This window comes from Solanum verrucosum, unplaced genomic scaffold (assembly GCF_900185275.1).
Source record: "Solanum verrucosum unplaced genomic scaffold, falcon-dt-bn FXZP01000108.1, whole genome shotgun sequence".
Lineage (NCBI taxonomy): Eukaryota > Viridiplantae > Streptophyta > Magnoliopsida > Solanales > Solanaceae > Solanum > Solanum verrucosum.
Window position 1 is genome coordinate 3,889,575 of NW_026020274.1, and position 27,131 is coordinate 3,916,705.

Genomic DNA, 27,131 nt, shown 5'->3' on the forward strand with positions numbered 1-27,131 from the left:
AATCATAACCATTAATGCATAAATACATCTATGTTAGTCGAACTATTCAAAAATATTGCAGGGTCCAAAAGTAATAATGCATTTTTGGAGGATCTGATATGAGTGTGACAACATTTTTTTGAGATTCCAAATATATTGTATAACTCTAACCTGCAAAACCCTAATTTAAGAGTAAAATCCTACATCACTAATAGTACAAATTCAAAACAAAAGAAAAACAGAGGAGTATTTAGAAAGAAAATGAAAGCTAACCTTATAAAGTTGATGAAGAAGAGCCGGTGCGATTGTGAGAAGGAAAGGACTAGGAAAAGCGCAAAAATGAGATGATATCATCTTCCTTCTATGTTAATTTATACAACTCGTATAATCTCTTTTATTTAATGTTTTAAATATTGGTACATATAATGTATATAGACGCATCTTAGCATAATATACATAGCGCAATCATAGGTAGAGATAACTCTTTACATTCCTTTATTTACTTTCAGGTTTTTTTATATAGATTTATTTCATTTGGTCTGTGCTTGAATATAATTAATATAGAAAGATATTTAAACGTTAAAAATATATACATTATCTCTACCTATGATTGCGCTATGTATATTATACTAAGATGTGTCTATATACATTATGTACCAATATTTAAAACATTAAATAAAAGGGATTATACGAGTTGTATAAATTAACATAGAAGGAAGATGATATCATCTCATTTTTGCGCTTTTCCTAGTCTTTTCCTTCTCACAATCGCACCGGTTCTTCTTCATCAACCTTATAAGGTTAGCTTTCATTTTCTTTTTAAATACTCCTCTATTTTTCTTTTGTTTTGAATTTGTACTATTAGTGATGTAAGATTTTACTCTTAAATTAGGGTTTTGTAGGATAGAGTTGTACAATATATTCGGAATCTCCGAAAAATGTTGCCGCACTCATGTCAGATCCTCCAAAAATGAATTATTACTTTTGGAGGATCTGAAATGTACCCTGCAATATTTTTGAATAGTCCGACCAACATAGATGTATTTATGCATTAATGGTTATGATTTTGCTCTTGATTAAATTTGATCCACCCCTGTTTTGATCATTCTTAGCATCTTTCAATTTTCAATAGTTGGAAATATTTGCAGGTAGTGCTAAGTTAAGCTTGTTCTTTTTCCAAGTGTTGTGGATTGATGTTAATTGAAAAGGGTGTGTTATTTATTGTTTCATGCTTCTTAAATTACCTGCAAACTGGTTGTATATGCTAAATTGAGATGGAGGATAAAAAAGAAAATCATTGATTGGTAATGAAATCAATAGAAAACTAAATAACTAGTTCTTTATTAAGAATTCCCATCGTTCTATTTTCCTACGGAAATAACATAAATAGCTGCCCATCCAAAAAAAAAAACTAGTCGGCAGACGTATACTGTACATGTGATATATGTGTATTTGCTGATGAAAATGATCCCACATCGGACCGAGACTAGATTGCTTGGACATTCCTCCTCCCTATTAGCTAATTTTTGGGTGTGAGTCCTAATTTGACAGTATTGGCTAGTGGATGTTACACATATTTGGTTGAGCGGCCAAATGTGTAATTTACTCTTTCTTGCTAAGTTTGATAACATGGTAAAACTGCTGCTTGATTTCTTTCTTACACTTTTGTTCTATTAATGCATGTATTCTAGATCTGTTCTCATCAATATGTTTGTTAGTTGCATCATTATGTTTATTCCAATCGAGAGATCTGCTTATATTTCCAGGTAAAAGATTGGGGAGAACGGCCACCGGTATGGATGGTCATTGTCCTTTACCCGGAGATATTATGGTTGATATTCTATCAAGATTGCCAGTGGAATCACTATTGAGTTTCAAATGTGTGTGCAAGCACTGGTTTTCTCTCATCAAAAGTGCGAGTTTCAAAGAGAAGCATTTTCATCAGAAGAACAATTGTGCCCGTCTCCTTGTTTGCGACTATAAAGTAGCAATGGCAGAACACTTTTTCGTTTAGTCTGTTGAATTCTCCTTGCCCCCTAAAAAAATAGTTCCGGATGTGATCCCTGAACAAAAAGTTCTCCTTCACCTTCCGAGGGTTGCTAGTTTCAGTTGTGTTGCTGGCCCAGTTGATGGCTTATTCTTACTGTAGGAAAAATTTATTATGACGGTGTGCGCTTGGGTTTGTGGAATCCTGCCACCAGAGAGTTCCGTCCTCTGCCTCCTGTGCCTTTTGAGATTGAGCACTTTTTCTCAGACCATTATCATCAATTTGGGTTGGGGTTTGACATAAGGTTTTATGGATTCGAGATTATAAGGGACAGGACGATGACCCTCATGTCTCTGTTTGTGTCTATTCCTCATGCGACAACTCATGGAAGGACCTGGAATTCCCTTCCAGTTATACCTCAAGTTGGTCCTTTGACGCCAGTTATCTCAATGGGGTTTATTATTGGCGTTCATTGCATGTAAATGAGATGTACAGGATTCACTCATTTGACATGGGCAGCGAACAGTTTGGGGAGATGCAACTCCCAGTTATTCCAAATGAACACTGGTGGATGCACATTGCGTGGCGACTCACTTGCAATGTTAGCCAGTGATAAGTCTATGACATCCATATATGAAATGAAACAAAAGGGAAGTTGGTCGAAAGTTCTTACAGTTCAACCTCCTATAGATCCTCATCGGCCTTACGACATCTGGGAGAACGATAAGATTATTTTCAAAATCAGACAAACTTCTCAGCTGGTGCTATATGACCCTACGACAAGTGAAATTGCAGATCTTGGAATTGATTTGGACCGTATTGGCTGTTGTGTTTTCAATTACAAGGAGAGCATAGCTCTAATAAAGAGTGGAGATGAAACTCAGGACCAGGATAATGTTGTCGACCAAATTGAACGCTTCTTCGATATCATACCAACTAATCGCAAGTCTCTGTTTACCGTTAGAGGTCCTCCTACCGGACGGTGAACTTAAATAATTGGGTTCTTGGTTTTTTCTACCAACTTTTGTTGTAATAGGAACCAGAAAGGTCGTTGAATGACTAGTGTTTACACTCTTGTGTACAAATGGTAGTGCTTTTGATCTCACCCCCTAAAAATTCCTTCAAAAACATCAACTCATGCCTTTTCAATCTTACTTTTCATATATTTAACATTGGCAAGAAAATTGTCATATAATTTCCTCAACTCTTTACATTCCTTTATTTACTTTCAGGTTTTTTCTATATAGAGTTATTTCATTTGGTCTGTGCTTGAATATAGTTAATATAGAAAGATATTTAAAACGTTAAAAATATCTTATAAGCTAAAAGCCATAAGTTGAGAATACCAAATTTTGACTTTTAGCTTATTTTATATTTTTATGGCATAAAAATAAGTACTTAAAAACATATTTGGATTGACTTATTTTAAGTGTTTGAATAAATATAAAAATTGCTTATAAACCCTTAGTTTTAAGTCAATAACCATAAATTAGAATTTCTAATTTATTTTACTTTTAATTTATAAGTCAAAACCCAAAAGTCAATACGTTAAAACCTTGGCTATGAAAAAAATCATGTTGTGAAGCACCACCCTTGAATGTGCCTTGCAGTATGCAATTTGAATTTAGTTGGACTCAAATATGGGCTTCGAAAAAAAAAACACTTTTTATCTTTCACATAATCACACCAATTTAATAAAAAAGAGCTTGAAGCCAAAACTCTCCCTAAAACAACCTAATCCAACACCCTGGAGTGGCAAACAAGTATAGTAACAAAGAAGGAAGGAGATACCATCCATCTCGTTTATGCATTCTTCATCACCTTTGTAAGGTTAGATTTCAATTTCTTTCTATAATACCTTTTATTTATTTGAATTTGGTGATGTAAGGTTTTGCTTCTAAATTATATCCTGCCCAATTTTGATCATTCTTGCGTACTCTTTTAAATTTCAACTTTTAGAAATACTTGCAAGAAGTGCCAACTTAAACTTGCTAAATTTCCAAGTATTGTTGATTGTTGTTAATCGAAAGGGGTTGTTTGGTTGTTGAGTAGAATTAATGCATTAATTAGTTATGCCGAGTTTGGTTATTCCATCTTCTGCCTTACATAAATAATACATATGTTTTCTTCTCAACTTATACATTTAAACCAGTAGTAAAATACTGTACTTGATGTGCTGATTTTAATACATAAATAACTCACCAAATAACCGGACAGCCGTTTACTGCTTTATGGTCAGTAGATTACCTGCAAAATTGTTGTATATGCTAAGCTGAGATGTAAAGGAAAGAAAAAGGGAAATCATTGATTGGCTAATGAAAAGTCTAGAGAAGCATTACCAGTTCTTTACTAGTCTTGTATGAATTTCTATCTCTATGCTTTTCTATGGAAATTGACATTAACAGAAGGACTGCCATCCCTAAAACCGCCTCTGTGCCTTCTGAGATTGATTCTAGTATTCTGAGATGAACCGGTACAGGGAGTTTACCCTTATGCCTATGTCTGCAAAATGGTTGCATTTGCTAAGTTGTTGAGGTGTAGAACAAAGACAAAATCATTGATGGGCTAATGAAAATACTAGAAAACCAAATGACTAGTTATTTACTATGAATTCCCATGTTTTCATTTTCCTATGGAAATTAACATAAATAGCTGCTCATCCTAAAAAAAATAGTCGACAAATGTATACCATACATGTGTGTATTTATTGATGAGAATGATCCTACATTGGACCAGGACGAGATCCTGCTTGAGCAACCTTCCTCCATATGAGCTAGGTTTTGGGTGTGAGTCCTAATTTGACAGTATTGGCAAAGTTTGATCACACGGTAACATCGCTGCTTGATTTCTTTGTTGCACTTTTGTTTTACTAGTTTTTCGACACGTGATTACCAATTCAGAAAATATATGTTATAGTAAATAGTATTTTGCTTATTTAAGCGAATAATTGAATAATAAGTTTTGCAAAAAATAATATTGCAGTTTTTTTTGTGAACGTAATATGGATCATTATATATATCTCTTATCCACGCGAACCTATGAAGATTGTCAATGAAAATTTTTATTAGTTAACTGCATATATTTATTTCAATTAGCTGAGGTTCAATCATGTAATTGGCCGTATCTCAATAACATTACCTTATAGACGATATTTGTTGTGTTTTCTTGTCATCTAACCAGATATGTTTGTACGTGTATTTCACATTAAACTGTTCAAATGTCATATGAACATGTGAAGAGAACAAGTACATTTTATTTTTTAGAACTAATTTTTATTTTATAAGTTATAAATAATAAATGACGTTCTTGTTGTTGACTCTCATACCTGACTTCTCAATTGACTGTGTAAATAAATAAAGCTAGTTATCTGACTGTCCATAATTAATTGAGAAATGTTTCCTCTTTTTTTTACAGGAAAAACTAAAAAATGAAATTAAAGAATATATTTTATCTGTGAAATCATATATATAATCAACTGTTTATCTTACACCAAACAAAGATGTAGTTCATATACTTGTAAACAATTTTCAATTTATTCAATAAAACATGATTCGTCCAAGTAAAAATAACAGCACTGTGTTATCACATATACAGAGGTTGTATAATAATATGAAAAATATTGGTCAAAAATTAAGATAAGAAAAGATGAAAGATAGAAATAATTAATGTAATAACTATGAGAATTCATAATCTTATAACTAAAGAATGTTAAAGAGTGTGAATAATATTTGCAATAATTAGTAATAACTAAGAGAATGTATAATGTTATAACTAAAGAATTAATGTGCAATAGCTGTATTTCAAATAAATTTTATACTAACATAAATAAATACGACTTTTAATAAATGCTGCTATATTTTTATGTAGTTATTAGATTTTAATTTAGTGTAGGGACAAAATGAAAATGTTTATTCCATATCATTGAAAATAAAATTTATTTTGTAAATGATAATTTTTAAACGATTCATATATATTCACATATTTTCACATTTGTAAGATTTTTTTTAAAAAAGGACTCGGAACAATTTAAAATAATATATTTTGAAGTTAGAAGATCTTGTTAACTTGAAGTTAGAAGATCTTCGTCTAAAATACTGTAATATTAAGAAATAGTAAATAAGCAAAACAAAAGGACAATGTTTATATAGTAATAACTATTTTGAAGCAAACTTTCTAACATTCTAAATCACATAATTAACATTGATAAATAAAATTATTCTTTTGTCTTGAGCATCAAAAAAGCAAATTGTGACAGTTCACTAACTTTTGAGAAGTTTAATAATTTTGGAAAAAGATGTTCAGAAGCATATATTTACATCACATGAGAAATTGTTAAAAAAATAAATGAATTTAGACTACATCGTGTTAACTTCATATATTGGAATATTTCATACTAATGTATATATTATGCAAATTGATGGACTTTTGGTAGTGCCAATCGAGAAGTTCATCATTCAACAATTCTGAGGAGAAAAACAAGGTAGTTCACTCAAACATCAAAGATCACTATCAAAAGGGGAGGTAATGTCACGCCTCGAGTCTACACCCTGGGCGGGACCGGCACTCGGAGACCATAGCTGGCCCCAAGCGAACCCTTGGCCTAGCTTTCTTAACTTAGCGGAAACCTAACTCAACAGAATAACTTCGTGCAAAGCAAAGTCATAAGACAACTTAACTGATACAAATCTGGCCAACAAGGCACCTCGGGTCTCAAAATAGAATATTTACATATATACATAGATAAGAGACTCAAAACTAACTGACTGACTGTCTATGAAGCCTCTAAAATACTGAGATGGATGTTGGGACAGACCCCGCAACATCCTAATAGAACAAAACTAAGTACACAAAATAATTGAGTCCTCCGGAAAACAAGGAGGCTCACCACTGATTCTGGAGTGCTCAGCGGGATCAACGACGTGCAGGCTGCTGATCTGGGGTACCTGTATCTGCATCGTCATAAGATGCAGGCCAACTGGCATCAGTACATGGAATGTACGAGTATGCGAGCTGGAAACTAAGCAACAAAGGCTAGAAGGAAATCTGGAAGAAACTGAATTAGCTTACCTGGCTCAACTCAACTCAACCTGACTGACTTCTTTCAATATAAGGCAAATTTTAAAACAAGTGCGATATAAAGAAAGACTGCTTTAAACATGCTATAAACTCTGTGTGTATACAAAGATACAATAAGCCTGAGATGTATATAGAAATACAAATGAACTGATGTATATAAAATACAATACTTTCTGTGTATGAAAATACAATAACTGCTGTGGGAGTTTCTCTAACCGACAACCATCACATGAGAGCTATAGTGATGATACAGCGATCGACCTCACGCTGCCAGAGCATCTTATACCCGGCCAAAGGTATAAGACCTGAACTGCCTAATGGATCCACTAGTCTAATCTGAAAAGGATTCATCTAAAAAGTATGATCTTTTTCTACCCATGGTGGCTAACATGGTTCTATGGGGGTTGTGGGTTCTTTGAACGCTCCCCCAATTCGGTGCTCGATACTACTCCCAAAAATGTACTGGCTCTTATGTTTTTAAAACATATGATTTCCTGCTGATATGAGATAATTACTCAAAAACTAGCCCGAAGGCTCTTTTGGAAATCTCAGTTTCCAACCTTGTTTAAATGTAAAAACATTTCTTTAAAACTTCTTCGGGAATACATAGTTCCCTAATAACTTTGAGAAAGGAACTCAACTTTAAACTCCTTACTCAACTTGAAACTCTTAACTTAACTTGAAACTCATGACTTAACTTGACTTGAAACTGTATACTTAACTTGGAACTGGAGCCTTAGAATGAAGTTAAAACGTTCAATGAAGACTCTTGAAAAGCTTGGAGGACTTGCTTGAACTTACTTCTTAACATTGCTTGACTTGACTCTAACTTCTCTTTAACTTGATAATAACTTGCCTTGAATTGAACTATGGATTCAAGGTATATGATCACACGTATTTGGATGAGTTCGGGATGTTTAGAAACACTTTGGGGTGTTGGAAACAACTAGGGAACATAGGTATAACACCTAGGAACATGCATGAGAAGGCATGGAAACAAAGGGGGAACATGGCGTCCTTGGCGCTCTGCAAGGCGCGGAGCGCCAGCCCTTGAAGGTCAGAAGTCACCTGCTGGCGCTCTGAGTGGCGCGCCGCCCCAAGGGCTGGACCTCAGAACCCTCTTTGGGGCGCGCTGGCAGGCGCGACGCGCCAGTCCCTTCCCCAGAAAACTCGACTTTTCTCCCCTTTTTCTTCAACTCTAAACCATCCTTACTTCAATGGATTTAACCCCAAGCACTAAGGATCATCAATCTCTCAACATACAATAGATTACAACTCAAATACACAACCCAATCATGTCCCACAACCAACAATAACTTCAACAACAACTAACAACTTCAACAACAAATCCAATCTTTTCTCAAATCATAAAAATGAGCTTGGTGTGTAGGGGAAAGAATCAACCCACACTAATAACTCACATACCTTGATAGAGATCACCCCCGACGAAAATCCACGATGATCTTGACAAATCTTTGCTTGATCTTCCCTTTCTCCTCTTCTTCTCCTCTTCTTCTCCTCTTCACTCTCAAGAACCCTAACTCTTTCTCTTTTAAAATGGGACAAAAATGATCCAACATTAGCCTAACACACAATATAATCCCAAAAGAAATGGCTAGGGAAAAGACCAAAATGTCCTTAAAATTTCCGGACGGATTCCCTGCCAACTGCCCAACTTTCAATGGCCATAACTCGCTCATACGAACTTGAAATCGAGCAAACTCGGCGGCGTTGGAAAGATCATTCCACAAGCTTCACAAAAATAACTGGGAATACTCCTAAATCATCCTGAACTAGGAGTTATGACCGCTCAAAGTTGGCCAAAAACTCACTGATTTCCACACTTAACCAAATTTCCAGATTTTTTTAAAATTTTTTTTTTTTCCAAAAATGACTATTTCCAATTTCCAAGCTTTTTCATAGTTATTTCAAATTGCCGGATGTTACAGGTAAAGACAACCACATTTTGACAATAATAAAGACAGTGTGTTCCTTCATAAAGTGTTAAAAAAGAAGAGAAAAGGTGAATGTATAAAAAGCAACGTAGAGACACTAGAAAAATTTTGAGAAAAGGGAAAGGACATACACGTTTCCTGTAATCCTCAAGATAAAATTTCTTCTCTTTTTGCTTAATTCTTCTATTGTTGATAGAACATTGAAGCATATCATCAAAGGAGCGTTAACACCACAACCATGCACTTAGCAAATTACAAATGGACCACTATTAGCAAATGATTTAATTTTGATATGATAAAATTATTGTAAAAAAGGCAGCACCAGGCTGTCATACAACTAATGGCACAAGTAATACACCGACAAAAATGTACATTTTCTGTTTTCACCAAAAATAAATCTTTCTTTCCACTCACAAATTCAACATTAATCAGCATATACTAAGAGAAAAGGCATCACTTACAGCCTTATTCGAACCCACTCAATGACAATTAATCACACGAAATCTTTTTAAATGCAAGAAGAAGAAGAGTAGAAGATTAAAAAACAATGTGGTTGGAAAAAATGAGAGAAAACCCCTCTATTTATAGTAAACAAAGCGTTGTATGAGCAAGTATTTTTTGTGTCTTGTCGAAAAAGTCGTGACCTTTTGAGAAGTCACAACCCTTTGAAAAGTCACAACTTATTGAAAAAGTCATAATTCTTTGGAAAAGTCACAACTCATCGAAAAATCACAACCCTTTGAAAAAAGTCACAACTTATCAAAAAAGTCACAACTAATCGAAAAAGTCACAACTTATCAGAAAAGTCACAACTTATTGAAAAAATAACAACCTAAGTTAGGGATATTACAGTAATTTAACATTCAAGTTAGGAGTTCATGTTTTTAAGGTAATATAGATAGATATAGATATAGATATAGATATAGATAGATATAGATTAATACATGTTTTGTAGATCTGTTCTCTTTGAAATATGTTTGTAAGTTGTATCATTCTATTTATTTAGAGAGATCTGCATATATTTCCAGGTAAAAGATTGGGGAGCAAAGGACCACCAGTATGGATTGTTATTGTCCTTTACCAGAAGATCTTGTGGTTGATATTTTATTGATGTTGCCAGTGGAACCACTCTTGCGTTTCAAATGTGTGTGCAAGCCCTGGTATGCTCTCATCAAAAGTGAGAGTTTCATAGAGAAGCATTTTCATCACAAGAACAATCGTGTCCGTCTCCTCATTTGCAACTTGATATTAGAAGAGGAAGAACACATCCTCGTAAAGTCTGCTGTAGTCTCCTTGCTCCCTGAAGAAATAGTTCCGGGTGTGACCCCTGAACAAAAAATTCTCCTTCATCTTCCAAGGATCGATCATTTCAACTGTGTTGCTGGCCCAGTTAATGGCTTATTCCTACTGCAGGAAATTTTTTGTGGATACGGTGTCCGCTTGAGTTTGTGAAATCCTGCCACCAGAGAGTTCCGGCCTCTGCCTCCTGGGCCTTTTGCGACTGAGCACTTCTTATGTGACTATGACCATGAATTCGGATTGGGGTTTGACCAGTTGACTCAGGATTATAAGGTTGTTCAGATTCAAGTATTCTGTGATGTTCGGGGAGAGGGACAGGGCTATTACCTTCATATGTCTGTCTCTGTCTATTCCTCATGCGATAACTCATGGAAGAAGCTACAATTCCCTTTCAGTTTTACCTCAGGTTTTCCCTATTCCGTCACATATCTCAACGGGGTTTATTATTGGATTTGTAGGAGCCTCGATAATAATATATGCAAGATTCAGTCATTTGCCATGGGCAGCGAACAGTTTGGGGAAATGCAAGGCCCAGATATTCCAGGTAAACAATGGGTGAGGCTTACATCGCGTGGCGACACTCGCTTGCAATGTTAGTCAGTGATAAGTGTATGACATGCATATATGAAATGAAACAAGAGGGAAGTTGGTCCAAAGTGTTTACTGTTCAACCTCGTATAGATGCTGCTCATTTGCCTAAAAATATTTGGGAGAATGATGATAAGATTGTTTTTGAACTGACAGAAACTTCACAGCTGGTGCTATATGACCCTACAACAAGTCAAGTTACAGATCTTGGAATTCAGCTAAGGCTTATTGGCTGTTGTGTTTTCAATTATCAGGAGAGCCTAGCTCAAATTACAAAAGGAAATGAGTCTCAAGAACCGGATAATACTGATCGAGCAAATGAAGTAGTACAACTATTAGGTGGACGAATGATGTCAAGAATTGAAAACCAATTTCCCCCCTTTGATCTTTCATTTTCTGTGTAATAGTACTAATTTATTAGCTAGCTGGATGAACCTATTACTATTGGGTTATTGGCTTCTACTCATTCATCATGTCCTATTTATACTTTGGTCATTGATAAGAACATAAAGTTTATTTGTTTCATAGTGTTTTGCTCACATTTGACTACTTGCTGAATTATTGTGCCAAATGTGTAATTTACCCTTTTTTTCTAATTGTAAAACTACTGCTTGATTTCTTTCTTACACTTTTGTTCTATTAATGCATCTTTTCTAGATCTGTTCACATCAATATGTTTGTAAGTTGTGTTATTCTGTTTATTACAATCAAGAGATCGATATGCTTATATTTCCATGTAAAAGATTGGGGAGTAAACGGCCACCGGTATGGATGGTCATTGTCCTTTACCCGGAGATATTGTGGTTGATATTCTATCAAGATTGTCAGTTTGCATTTCAAATGTGTGTGCAAGCAGTACTGGTTTTCTCTCATCAAAAGTGCGAGTTTCAAAGAGAAGCATTTTCATCAGAAGAACAATTGTGCCCGTCTCCTCCTTTAAAGTAGCAATGGCACAACACTTTTTTCTGTTTGGGGAGGTAGGGTTTTGCTGCCATTGTTTCTGTTTATGCTAATTCAATATTGGGTTAGTTAAACTTATCCTATTTCACATTGTAGTGGTGTTATGCATCACAGAGTAGTGGTGTTATGCATCACAGAGTAAGATTCACATTTCTCAGATACTATATTGGGGATAGGCATAGCAGACACAGTCATTACATGCAATGCTTCATGCTTTGCACTTGCAATATTGTGTTTTATGTCTTGCTCCTTTTTTGTGCATTGCAGTGTGAATGTAACAGTTGGGGCAAAAGAAGAGCGGATGATGATGACCGGAATGCGCACTGTTGTTGACATATTCTGCGTGGGGTGAGGCTCAATTGTGAGCTTTCTCTTCACCAAAGATCTGATTTTTATCTCTCGTTTTCTGATCTTTAGTTACCCTGATATTCTTACTGTCAACTCTCAACTAATTCCCAGGAATCCGCACATGACAAGACCCAAAAGTACAAGGAAGGGAAATTCATTCTTGAGAGGTATTTAGTGTGCTTTCACGTTTTAATTTGGTATCTTGGTATTCCAAGAGTCTAATTGTAACATCTCGCAACTAGAAGAACTAGAAGGAAGTATAAGGAAATTTGGAAAACTTTAAGTAAGTTAGAGTGAGTTTTTGGTCAACTTCAAACAACCATAACTCCTAGCTCAGAATGATTTAGGTGTATTTCTAGATATGGTTGGAAATCTCTTGGAATGATCTTTCCAACGCCGCCAAGTTTGTGCGATTCCGAGTTCATAGGAGTGAGTTATGCCCTTTGGAAGTTGGGCTGTCCGAATAAGGAAATGCCCAATCCGGATTTTTGAAGGGTAGTTTGGTCTTTTCCTTACCCAATTAATTAAATCCGTTTTTAATAAAATAGTTGGGGTCAAAACTGAGTTAGTTCAGTTTACACTTTTGAGAAATAGTGTTAGGGCTTTTGAAGAAAGAACACAAGAGAAAGGAGAAGAGGAAAAGCAAGATTCGCCAAGAACGATCGATTTTGGTTGCGGATTCACCAAGGAATTGACCCTACAAGGTATGTGAGTCTCTCATAGTGTTGGGTTCATTCACCCACGCGCCAAACATGTTTAGTTCAGTGAAATTTGTCCTAAAAGAGTTTGAAAGTTGATGTTCTTCACATGAATTCTTGAATTTGAATGTTGTTCTTGAATTGAAATGAATTAAGAAGTTTCTAAGTTCGTTACGTCGCATTATAGAGTCGTTTCGAGTTAGGTTCTTAGGTACATTTGTTGGGTATCTGTATCTAAAGGTAATTTGAGAAAAACAACCGAGGTTGGGTGACTTGGGGCTGGAAAACGAAGAAGACATTTCGTCGGACGAAATTTGAGTGTGGGAGCGCGTCGCACGACATGTTCTCAGAATTGAAAGTTTCAGCTTCGCTTCACGGAGCTGACACGAGGTGTTCTGCCTCAAAAGATGTTTTCGGAACCAAAATTTAATTATGCCTCTGCGTTGCGGACCCACCTTCAAATCTTGATTTTTGGTCTTTTCTCATGTTTAGCTATCTAAAATCATTCCTAAATAACATGAGATCTTTCCAAACACCAATCATAATCCTTGAATCCATAATTCAATTCAAGGATAAGTTAAGAGTCAAGTCAAGAGCAGTTAAGATCAAAGTCAAGAGTCAAGTAAGAGAAGTTCATTTCGAGTTTTCAGAAGTCTTTTACAAACATTTTAACTTTGTTTTAAGACTTAAGTTTTGAAGTTGAGTAAAGAAATGGAGCAAAATTCATTTTCTTTAAAATGATATATGAGAACTAAGTATTCCCAAGAGTAAATGTTTTCACATTTAAGATGAGAGGAAACTGAGATTTCCAAAAGAGTTTTGAACAACAAAAAGGAACATTGATTCCAAGAGAGCTTTTTAAGCTAAGTTTGAGCAATTATCTCAAACCAGAGAAGAAGTTGTTTTAAAAACATATGAGCTAAGTATATTTTGGGAGTAGTATTGAGCATCGATATGGGGACGCGAGTTCATATTAACTCAAGCCCCCATAAACCATGTAGCCATCATGGGCAGAAAAAGGATCATACTTTTTAGATGATTCCTTAGTGTCTTTTAGCATAGACTAGTGGATCCACTTAGTAGTTCAGGTTCTATACCGATGGCAAGGTATAGGATGGTCCTTGGCAACGTGAGGTAAAACGTTGTACCATCACTTAGGCTTATAGTGATGGTTGTCGGTTAGAGAATCTCCCACAATAGTTATATTACTTTCTAAATGAGTAAAGTTAAGTTTGTTATTGCTTTATCTTTAACGAACTAAGATTGTTTTCAGTTGTTTTATAAGCTTTATATATATATATATATATATATATATATATATATATCGCATGTGTTTTACTAGTTTATATTGAGTTGAGTATCCATGAGTTGAGAATGAGACAGGTAGGTGTTTCTTTCATAATCTCTTTCGAGCCTATGTTTGTTAGCTTTCCAACTCGCATACTTTTACAATCAATGTACTGATGCCAGTTGGCCTGCATCTTATTATGATGCAGACGCAGGTAACCAGGATCAGCATCCAGCGCCTCGTTGATCCAGCTTGAGCATTCAGAGTCTGTTGGTCTGTTGGCGAGCCTCCTTGCATTCCTGAGGACTCCTTTATTTGCTTTCTAGTCTTTCAGATGTTTGGATGATCGGGGGTCCTGTCCCGACATCCCTCTTTGTTTTAGAGGCTTCATAGATAGTTAGTAGTTCAGTAGTCTTTGCATTATCATTCTTATGTTAAAGACTTGAGTTGCCACTTTTGGCCAAGTTGAATGTTTAATCTTTAAAACATTCTCAGTTATTTTGTTATTCAGTTCAGTTAAGTTCATTGATAATTATAGATATGAATATTGTCTTCCGTTGAGTTAAGTAAGTTAGGCCAAGGGTTTGCTTGGGGCCAGCAATGGTTTTTGAGTGCCAGTCTCACCCAGGGTGTAGGCTTGGGGCGTGACACTAATTATCTTGTATTTTTCTTTGTACTATTAATCTATAGGCTTAAGGTCGCGGGTCCAGATGGAAGCCTCTATACAGTAAGCCATGATGATGAGCTTGGAGGCGATGATGAACCTTGACTAGCCATCCTGCCATATCATTACTCATCCCTTAATAGTCAAATCTCGCTTTTCAACTGTACATACTCTAACTTCCTCCCTTGTTGGTATAAGGAACCTTGATTTTCATACGCTAACTTGTAATAGCCAAGTTTTATAGGATACTTTTAGAACGGTCATCCTTTTCGTCCTAAACAATTTGAATTGGAAAATTAGCTCTTATACTTGTTTTGACAGAAGTGAAGTATTCAGTAGCAGGTTGGTTTAAGCAACCAGAAAGTGTAATTTCAGTAATTTGACTGAAGTTTTTGTTTGATCTTGATCACACTGCCAACCACATTTAGGTACATAAATTGTTGGGGGACGGACGCGCGGTCTCTTAGGTCACATCTGTAACTGCCTCTTACCCAGCTGTTACCAAGGTCCTCTGGACTCATATTGCTGTAAAAGATGGAGATTAGTAAGTAGCCAAAATGGTGTAGAAGAGGAACCCAAGAAATATGAATAAAGGTAATAGTGGAGAAGCATTTTATAGTTGATACCATGTCAAATATATGATTCATAACACATCACAAGAATAATTATAATGTGCCTACCGACAGTGGCGTAGCCAGAAATTTCATGAAGGGTGTCTAGAAATTGTACATGAGTACATTTTTTCTTTTGGATGAATGAGTGCACTAAAATTTTAAAAATTAAACTACGTAATATACATGAAAAAAATTGGAAAAAATGTATGTAATATACATGAAAAAATTTGAAAAAAAAAAAGAAAATGAGGAAAGAGTGCACTAGAAATTTTAAAAATTAAACTACGAATTATACATGAAATTTTTTGAAAAAAGGTACACAATATACATGAAAAATTTGAGAAAAAAAGAGGAAAAAGTTTGAAAAAGAAGAAAGAGTGCACTAGAAATTTTAAAAATTAAACTACGTAATATACATGAAGATTTGAAAAAAAAGAGGCTTAAAGCTGCTGGTGGTGAGATTTGAACTCACAAATGCTTAAAGGCTTGACTTTTCAAGGCACCTAAACCACTAGGCTACAACACCTTATTGTGTTAAGGGTGTCCAGAATACGTTATTTAACCATTTTATATATTATTTTACTTGTATATACGGTATAATTTCCCGACGAAGGGTGTCCAATTGGACACGCTAAAGAGTATGTAGCTACCCCCCTGCCTACCGACAAGAGTTGTGGTGTAATGGATAGATTTTTTCACCCTTAATTAGAAATTTCGAGTTCAAGACTTAAGATTAGAAAAAATCTGATAGGGAGCGTTTTCTTCTCCAATGGGCCTTACACAATGAGAATCTAAATTTGTCACGAGTCATAACTTTAATGTGATTACCTGACAAGAAATGAAAAAAGAAGAAGAAGAAGAGAATGATTAATTAATTATCGTGTGGGACTTACCCATCTTTGGATTCATAACGTATATTTACTCAAATCTAGTTGTGTACTTAATTCAAGTTTTATTTGCACGATGAATAAACGATTCGGGAGTTTTGGATTGATATTAGTCGAAAAGGGTATTTACTGTTTCATGCTCTCCTAAATTACCTGCAAAATTGTTCTATATGCTAAGTTGTTGTTGAGGTGTAGAACAAAACAAAAACAATAAAATGAATTCCCATATATCTACAAGTGTAACTTCCCCTTTTTTGCTTCACATGGTAATGCTGCTGCTTCATCTTTATTGTTTCTACTAGTTTTGAGCACGTGCGTTGCACGTGTATTTGATGCTAATAATTTAAACTTCTTAAAACATTAGAAATAACACCAAAACTGAAAGTGAAGGATACATGCTCAATTGATGAATAGGTCAACCGATATTCACTATCATCACAAAGTACATCACACCAAAAGTTAATATCAAATGAAGTTGAAATGATCCCCTTAGTTTTAAGAAAGAAAGAAAGAAAGTTCCTTTAGCATTGTATTCTATTACTTTGATAACTACTACTATAGTTAGCAGTTGTATATAGTCAACAAATTGTATAACGTTTTCTTGTATAGTGCTTTTACTCTATCAAAAAATATTCGACCTAAATGATATTTCAACGACAAATAGTGTGGATATGAGCAACACCACTAATGGTTACAAATACTTCAGGCCCATCAAGTAGTTATTGTCAGATGAAAGTAGTGTTTGTTGAAGTTGTATCAAGTTAAGAGAATTAATTTAATATATATAAATCATAAGTGCATGTATAAGTATCCTTTATTTGATTTACTTATATGAGTCATTTAAAATGGAAATTTGGTAGAAAATATTAGTTGAATATGATGTATATTGTATTATAAAATATAATATGACAATAAGTCAACATCAATGTATTTTGTGTGAGCATGAAACACCATATAAATAATAAATTCATATTTCAAATCAAGCCTTCTTAAATTCAAGTGCACCTAGATATCTCGACTTCTCTTCTTCCCCATGCAGTCCATCTACCATTTTTGGATCTATGTTTTTTTATCTTTTAGTTTGTTGTTGCATCTCAAAATTCATAGACTTCTCAAAGGAAGATTATGATAGATAATGTAAGTGAAGAAAATAACATAAATTAGTGTATTTTTATTGAAAAAAAAAGATTAATAATACACTAAGCAGTGAATTCTTACAAGGAAGAAGCATGTAGTGTTCTATCTTCTCACTTCAAATAGGGATATTACTGACCAAAGGTTAAAACCTATAGAACGTTATTGACTTGTTGAGTTAATTCCTGCAAAAAAAATTTTTTTAGTGAAAATTGTGTCTTATGCAGTGTAATATAATATCGGAAATAAACCATCTTCATGCCATCTTTTGCCAACGTCTTCTGTTCTATAGTTCAAAGTACACTTCTTGTGCCTTGAACTCACTCAACCTTAAATTGTCAAATTTAAGAGCATATATATAATTTGATATGGTTTAAATAATACAACAAATGTGGGGTGATTGAAGAGATTTAAGGTGTTATAAATATTTGTAGAATTTAGTATAGCCATTTAAAGTGCAAGTTGAAATTGATTGACAATGGACCTATTTGAATGACTTGATTATTGTATATATGGAAAATGATTATCCAAACCTGTAAATTTGAGCATCTAAATATAGTTGGTAGGTAGACTGTATAATAAATTATAACTTAAAGCTAGTAGATGCAACTTATAGTAATTCAAAAGATCATAGCCACTGAATTTTAACATTTTCGTCAAGTAAGGAAAAAAAAAACAGCAATAAAAAGTTTTGAATTATGTTCATCCAAATCAATAAATAAAAGTAGTGACATAAATATGTTTCATACTATCTCTAGATAAATGAAGTATGATCCTCACCTATATGCTCCAAATGTTGCTGGCTGACCAAGTAAACCAAATCAAAAGAGCAATGATTGCATCATGGAAAAAAAATATATAGTGCACAGCTTCAAAAAATATGAAAAAGGCTAAAGTCAAGTGTGAATCATCTATGAATATAACATTAATAGTAATGCCACGAACTTAGGCCTTTTTATATAAATTCTATAAAGAGAATATTTTTTCACCATTAATCCAAGGAATTTGAAAAGACCAAAAATGAATGATATTATCATATGAATGAATTAATGAATAAATTAATATCAACGCTTCCTCTTCTTTCAGTTTTAAACCGGTAGTAATTACAATGACAGCATTATCTTTTCATATGATGATAATATCATTAGTATTAATTAGCATACTACGGTCAGTTTATTGTTTAATAATTTAATATTTAATTAATTATACATTTTATGAAGAGATTTTTGGATTATTATTATTATTATTATTATTAATTTATTATTATGTACATATAAATTATAGATGATAAATATGTATTAAATTAGATATTTTAATTAGGAATTAATCTAAGGAAGTGCAAAAGTCATTAACATATTAATTAAAATGATACAATTTAATATTTAAATTAAATAACTAAATGTTTTATAATATTTTAATTTATAATAGGGGTAAAATCGTAATTCAACTTTTAACTTTTTTTGTTCCCACTTATAGTAATATATGAATATGAATATGATATGATATATGATGATATGATGATTAATGTATGTTTTCTAGATCTGTTCTCTTTCAATATGTTTGTAACTTATATTGGTCGTTGTCCTTACCAGAAGATCTAGTAGTTAATGTTCTATTGAGGTTGCCTGTGGAATCACTTTTGTGTTTCAAATGTGTGTGCAAGCATTGGTTTCCTCTCATCAAAAGTCCGAGTTTCATACAAGAACATTTTCATCACAATAACAATCGTGCCCGTCTACTCATTTGTAACTCGAAAGTATCAGATGAAGGACATGGCATTGTAAAATCTGTTGTATTCTCCTTGCTCCCTGAGAATACTTACTATTTTAAAACTATTTTCATACTTACTATTTTAAATCTATTTATGAAAAAAAAAATCTTGCAATAGAGGCAATAATGAAAATTTAATAAGCTGAGAAAACGGGCTTAGGGGTAATGACATTCTTTTGACTAGACACAATTTAAGAAAAAAAGAGTACTTTTGAAATTTTTGGTCCTAAATAAATAAACCTAAATAAAATTTAGTAGGTAGTATAAATAGACAAAGTTTTTGGCCTCTTCTTCACTACTCTCATTTCTCATTTAGGGCTGGGTCTTCTTCCTTTGGTTAGATTTCAATTTTCTGTATTTGTGTTTTGCTGCTCTCTTTCTGTAGCTTATGCTTTTGCTCTTAAATTAGATCGCATATATATATATATATATATATATATATATATATATCCCCTTTCACCATTTTTCACTTTTCATTTTACTCTCTTTCTGTTTCAAAATTGATTTAGGGTGTGTTCGGTACATGTTTTCCAATTTTCTCTTTTTCCGTTGGTCAAATGTTTTAGAAAATACTATTTTTTCTAGAAAACAAATTCCTTAAAAGTGATTAAATTACTTCCGTGATGAAAGTAGGGAAAACAAGTTGCACTAGTAACATTCCACGTTGAAATTACAAAAAGAAAATCATTGATTGCCTAATGAAAAGATTAGAAAAGTAAATCACCACTTCTTTACTAGGAAATGGGAAGACTTCAAATGGAAATCTGTGTTTATATGTATGTGTTCGATACTTGTTTTCCAATTTTCCTATGTTCGGTTGATCAAAAGTTTTGAAAAATATTTCCTCTTAAGGAAAAAGACACTTTTAAAAAGTGAGGAAACAATTAGAAAAGCAAATCACCACTTGTTCACTAGAAAATGGGAAGACTTTTAAATTTTTAAGATGGAAATCTTTATTTTTTCTTTCTTTTATTAACTTACGATTTTAGAAATGAAAATCAGCTTTTAGATTCTAATACAAGAAAATTGCTTGACCTGAAACGGTTGCGGATCTAAAGGACAAATTCTTCATCACATAAATTTTAGGATTTGGGGTATGATACATGTGCTGAGATACCAGAAATAAATGTATAGACAAACACATATAAGTATATATTTCGATTAATCAAAGTTATTGAACTAAAACTTTAAAACTTCATAAACATTTCCTATATTATTCATAAGATATATCGTGTAATAACAAAGTGCTCTCATATGTATATATGATGTTAGATCGAGAAAGATTTTGATAATTGACAAATAGAGGAATAGAGGAAAGGAACCGGTTGAGTCGACATGTTCCTTTCAGACCGAATCAGACTGGGATAAGGAGAACGTCAACCACGCGAATTAGAAGTTATAAAGCGGTGGAAAGGTTGCTTTTTCGACAAGAAACCAGTGCAAAAAGGTTTCCTTTCATAAAGAAATCCTAAGCAAAGTAGGAAGCGTAAACGAAGTAGGAAGTATAAGCAGAGTAGGAAGTATAATAACGTGAATAACTTTCAAATCCGGAACAGAGTAGGAAGCATGATCAGATATGTAAATCGAATTCAAGTTGAAAAAGGTTTTCAAGAATTCAAAGTCTATAAATAGGGCAATATTTTCTTTGGAGAAACTTGCGCACTTAAACAGCGAATTACAAGTAGAATACAATCAAATAGAGGGAGTTCATATTTGAGTGTTTTTCGATCACGAAGTGCAGCCAACGCAAGGAAACAAGAAACAAGAATTTAAGAACTGATTCATAAGCTTATGTTTTATAGTTCTTAAGTCAAGTTTGCTTGTATTGAGTTTTTATCGAGTTGTACCTTTAGTTCTTTCTAGATCCAGTGAAGTATAAATTGGAGTAGGAATAGAGTCTTCAAGTTGGGGCGACTTAAAGACTTGGGAACATAAACCTTGGGGGTTTGTGTTGGAGTTTAGGAATTAGAGTTAGTTCATAGGATTGCAAGAGTTGTAATCCGAATCCATAACGTGAAGTGGGGTCGACGATCTAGTTGGTTGTTGGCGTCTAGGAATTAGAGTTTATAATTCCTTAGGTTACATAGATTTGTAATCTTTTGTTGAGGCTCAGAGTTTAATGAAGTAGAGTTAAATCCTACAGAGGTGTAGGTCGTGGTTTTTTATCCTTCATGAGCCGGGGTTTTCCGCAATAAAATATTGTGTCATTACTTTAATTGCTTTACATAACGTAACTGTTGTAATCTGCAAAGGAACATATAGAATATACATGTTCCTTAGGCAAATCTGGGGGTCAGTATTTCAACATATGACAAACTCAAAAATCAAACCAAATACCCAATCAATCTTGTACTTACTGGTCATAGATGTAGTCAAAGCATCCAAGGTTATAGTGCGGCGGAGATTTATATGTGGATAAACTGGGAAGCAAGCATCCACCATTATGGTTAGACGTAGACGTCATATAACAGAAGATTTATTAGTGGATGTTCTGTTGAGGTTGCCAGTGGAATCGCTTTTGCGTTTCAAACGTGTGTGCAAACATTGGTATTAAAAAAATTTGGGATGATTGAATGCAGCGGGATGTTCCCCCTCGCTGCTTTTTCAGTATCTATTGCTTGCGCAAAAACTCGTGGAAGACCGTAAGACTTGACTTGCCTTACTTTTCTTGGTTACACAATTCCATTGGGGCCACATATCTCAATGGGTTATATTATTGGCTTGCTTGACGCGTCAATGATAACTTCTCCATATGCTCATTTGACATGGGCAGTGAGCAATTTGGTGAGATGCAAGGACCAGATATTAATCCAAAGGCAGAGTGGGGAAGTCTCATGTTGCGTGGTGACTCGCTTGCTAATTTAGTTAGTGATGACCCTGGTATACCAATAACGTGCATATATGATGTGTGGGCAATGAACCAATTAGAGGGTAGTTGGAGGAAAGTTATTACCATTCAACCTTTCATACCTGCTCATTTGCGTAAAGGCGTCTGGGAGGATGATAAGATGATTTACGGAATCCCAGAAACTTCACAGCTAGTGCTATATGACCCTACAACAAGACAAGTAAGTTGTAGATCTTGAATTTAAGCTGGACGTATTCATGAGTTGCTGTTGGGTTTTCAATTACAAGGAGAGTCTAGTTCAAATAAAGAGTGGAAATGGTAATGCAGTCCGACAAATCAACCACTTCTTCAATGTCTTACAGTGAACATCCGGCCCTGCCGGTTGTTACCGGAATAATTACATTCAATAGCTTATAAAAAACATCTCAGATAGTGATAGCAACAATGATGGTGGTGGGCTGTTTATGAATAAGAGTAGTTGTCCTAAGAGATTGTATGTCCTCCTTTCTGATAAACTTAACAACAAACAAACAATTTGTTTTTGTTGTTACTTCTTTATATTATATTTCTTTGCTAATTTTTGCCTTTGTTTAATGAAAGAGGATTTGGAAATTTTGTTGATGATTTTTCCATTGATATATGTATATAGAGTGTGTATGTAAATTGTTGTATGGAAATGGGAGTTGGCCAGTCAAGAAATCCCATGTCCAAAAGATGCATATTGTTGCAGAGATGCGGATATTGAGGTGGATGTGCGGTCATATGATGAGTTCGAGATTTGGACTCATTTAGAGCTTTCTGTATATGGACTTAGTGTCCCAAATGCTTAATTTGTGCCATAAATTGATGTTAAATCTGTAATTTTCAGATATATGGGTTGAGGAACAAAGCAAGGACACTAATATGCAAAAAGGACAACACAAGATGAAAAAGAGGGAGAAAAACAAGCCTGACAATCGCCAAGAGAACTTGGTGAATCGCCAAGAGAACTTGGCGAATCGCCAAGTTACCCCTGGATCGCCTAAATTTACAGAACATTGAGCCTGAAATAGGAAAAACTTAGGCGAACTGCTTTCCCTATCGGCGGATCGCCAAGTGCATCGGCGAAGGAAGTTCATGTCGCCTAACGTACTGGTCGAGACCAAGGTGAACTCAAATTGGTGAACTAAAAGACCAAAGGGCGGCACATCGCAGAAATGATCGGCGATCCCGATCTAGATCGCCTAAAATTACAGTGTTTGAACGAGGAAAATGTGAAGAAAGAAGGTGCGTGATAGACAAGGACGATCGGTGAGTCGCCGACTGGTCGGCGAAGCCCGACTTTCCTCACCGATTGTAACATCCGACAATTTGAAATAGCTTTGAAGAGGCTTAGGATTGGAAATTTTCATTTTTGGAAAGAATTTTAAAGTTTTGGAAATTTGGCTAAGTATGGAAAAGGTGAGTTTTTGGCCAACTTTGATCAGTCGTAACTTCTAGCTCATGATGATTTAGAAGTTTTTCCAGTTATGGTTGCATAGCCCTCGGAACGATCTTTCCAACGCCACCGAGTTTGCTCAATTCCGAGTCCGTATGAGCGAGTTATGACCTTTGAAAGTTGGGCAGTTGACAAGGAAATCCGTCCGGGAATCATTAAGGACATTTTGGTCTTTTCCCTAGCCTTTTATTTTGGTTTTATAAATGTGTTAGGCTGATCATTTTGATCAGTTTTACCATTTTAAAAGAAGTGAGAGTGAGGGTTTTGAGAGAAGAAGAAGAGAAGAAGAGAAGAAGAGGAGATCAAGCAAGGAGATCATCGTGGATTTTTCGTCGGGGGTGATCCCTACCAAGGTATGTGAGCTTTTAGTGTTGGGTGATCCTTTCCCCCACATGCCAAACTCGTTTTATTTTCGAGAAAAGATGGATTGTGTTTGTTGAAGTTGTGAGTTGTTGTGGTTGAAGTTGTTAGAGTTGTTAAAGTTGTTAGTTGTTGAAATTATTGTTGGTATTGTTGTTGGTTGTGATGTTGAGATTCTTGATGATTTGGGACTTGTTTCCGGTTGGGGTTTTGAGTTGAAATCTATTGAATGTTGAGGGATTTCATGTTTCTAAGTGATTGGGGTTGGAACCCTTGAAGTTAGAGAGTTTAGAGTTGGAAAAATGAAGGAGAAAAGTTGTTCCCTCTGTGAACAAAATCTGCTCCGCGTCGCGGACAGGACGCGGACTCCACTGTTTTCAGACTTTATTCTCAAAAATTTTCTTAAGTTTGGTTGTTCCAAATCATTCCTAAACATCATGAGGTCCCTCCAAACACCAATCAAGTCCTTGAATCCATAATTCAATTCAAGTGAAGTTAGTTTCCGATTCAAGTGAAGTCAAGCTTAGAAATTAAGTAAGTCCAAGCAAGTCTTTAAAGCTTTTCAAGAGTCTTCATTGAACGTTTTAACTTCATTCTAAGGCTCAAGTTCCAAGTTAAGTTAAGAGTTTCAAGTCAAGTCAAAGTAAAGAGTTCAAGTAAAGTAAGGAGTAAGGAGTCGAGTCCATTTCTCCAAAGTTATTAGGGAACTATGTACTTCCCAAAGAAGTTCTAAATGTTTTTACATTTAAGTAAGAAAGGAGCCATGTTCTCCAAAGAGCCTTCGGGCTAGTTTTTGAGTAATTATCTCATATCAGCAGGAATAAATATGTTTTAAAAACATAAGAGCCAATACATTTTGGGAGTAGTATCGAGCACCGAATTGGGGGAGCGTTCAAAGAACCCACAACCCCCATAGAACCATGTTAGCCACCATGGGTAGAAAAGGATCATACTTTTTAGATGAATCCTTTTCAGATTAGACTAGTGGATCCATTAGGCAGTTCAGGTCTTATACCTTTGGCCGGGTATAAGATGCTCTGGCAGCGTGAGGTCGATCGCTGTATCATCACTATAGCTCTTATGTGATGGTTGTCGGTTAGAGAAGCTCCCACAGCAGTTATTGTATTTTCATACTCAGAGATTATTGTATTTTTATATACATCAGTTCATTGTATTTCTATATACATTTCAGGCTTATTGTATCTTTGTATACACACAGAGTTTATAACATGTTTTAAACAGTCTTTCTTTATATCGCACTTGTTTTAAATTGCCTTATATAGAAAGAATGTCAGTCAGGTTGAGTTGAGTTGAGCCAGGTAAGCTATTCAGTTTCTCCCAGGTTTTCCTTCTAGCCGTTGTTGCTTAGCTGTCCAGCTTGCATACTCGTACATTCCATGTACTGATGCCAGTTGGCCTGCATCGTTTCATGATGCAGATCCAGGTATCCCAGATCAGCAGCCTGTGCGTCGTTGATCCAGCTGAGCACTCCAGAGTCAGTGGTGAGCCTCCTTGCTTTCCGGAGGACTCTATTACTTCGTGTTCTTAGTGTTGTCTTATTAGGATGTTGCGGGGTCTGTCCCAACATCCATCTCAGTAATTTAGAGGCTTCATAGATAGACAGATAGACAGTCAGTCAGCTAGTTTTGAGTCTCTTATCTATGTATATATGTAAATATTCTATTTTGAGATTCGAGTTGCCTTTATGGCCATATTTTATAAGTTAAGTTGTTTTGTAATATTGCATTGCATTGAGTTATTCTGTTGAGGTTTCCGCTGAGTTAAGAAAGCCAGGCCAAGGGTTCGCTTGGGGCCAGCAATGGTCTCCGAGTGCCGGTCCCGCCCAGGGTGTAGGCTCGGGGTGTGACACCGATTGACCCCAAAAAGCCACACCTCAGATCAGTATAAATTGATTTTTAGAAGAGAGAGAAAGCATTCAGAAATTGTGAGGAGTGAAATAGAGAGAACAAAAACACTACTCTTGTTGATTTTAAGCAATTTTGGCAAGAGATTTCAATTGGGTATTGTAATAGTATAGATATTATTCATCTTAGAATTTCGATTGTCTAATACCCAGCTATGGAGCATCTAGTAGGTATTGAATTTCTTTCTTTTATGATGATTGGCTAAAACTCCGATCTTAGGGGTTTGATGATGTAACCAATTGCTGATTTTGGCTTAATGGGTGCTAGTTATTACCGATTTTTGTGTTAATTTGAAGTGGGTCTGAGTTATTGATGTGGTTGAACCTCTATATTGTATGTTTATTTCAATATAATTCAGGGTTTTATGCTTGCTGGAGAGACAAGTGTAGAGCTAAGGTGATAACTTGGCACTCATAGCTAGTGGGTCATGACGGTTTCAGCTTGAGAAAGTGAAGCCCAAGATTCATCCTATGTATCTAGCTCGAGAGAGTGGATATGGTGTGGTTGTGGGCTGATCTTTTTATGTAGTGCGCGCTAAGGTTCGGAAGAACTCAGTAGAAACAAGGTAATTGTTCGAGAGAAAAGTGTCTTACCTAAAGTTCATCCTACCCATGAGGAATTAGCATTTTTGGTTAGTGATTTGCACCCGTTGAGATGAACGTAGCAGTTGGTTAGTCAATCCCAAGCATCTTTCCCTTATTTGGTTGTTCCTAGTTCATTGTTGAAGTGGTTTTCTAGTCTAAAAACTGCTCATTTTGGAATTGTGATTACTCCTCCAATTTGGTCCATAGTTTCTGAAATCGTTTATTCCTTCAGCTGCAAAAGTCACCGTTATAACTTCATATTTGAATTCAAAATAGCACTACTCTCTGTGGGATCGACCCCAACTCTTTTGTTGGGTTTATACTGCTTAACGATCGTCTACACCTAGTATTGGATAAGGTGTTGTTGATACGTTAATCATCATACTCGAAGCGATAAAGATTAAAAATGAGGATATACGGGATAAGGTGGGAATGGCCTCCATGATAGATAAAATGAGAAAAGTATAGAAATATGTCAATTCAAGCGAGAAAGCTAGATTTTGTTACCAATGTTAGAACCTATGCAAATAATGCACTTAAGGGATTGATTCAGCATCAACATGTATAGTTGATTCATAAATAGAATCAGCATTTAATGTGAATTAGTTGTATCAATCAATGAACTAGAACTCACTCTTAAGTGGATCAAGCCATCTACTATTCTGTTTACATAATTTTCCTTAACAAGGG

The 27,131-nt window shown here is 35.0% G+C and overlaps 2 protein-coding genes across 2 annotated transcripts in view; one reads left to right on the forward strand and one right to left on the reverse strand.

The window, feature by feature from the left end:
* LOC125833921 (probable protein phosphatase 2C 11) overlaps nt 1–27,131 on the reverse strand; it is a 179,669-nt gene that overhangs the window by 127,648 nt on the left and 24,890 nt on the right. The window lies entirely within an intron of this gene.
* Nucleotides 1–27,131, forward strand: part of LOC125833883 (putative F-box protein At5g62660) — a 92,671-nt gene that overhangs the window by 740 nt on the left and 64,800 nt on the right. The window lies entirely within an intron of this gene.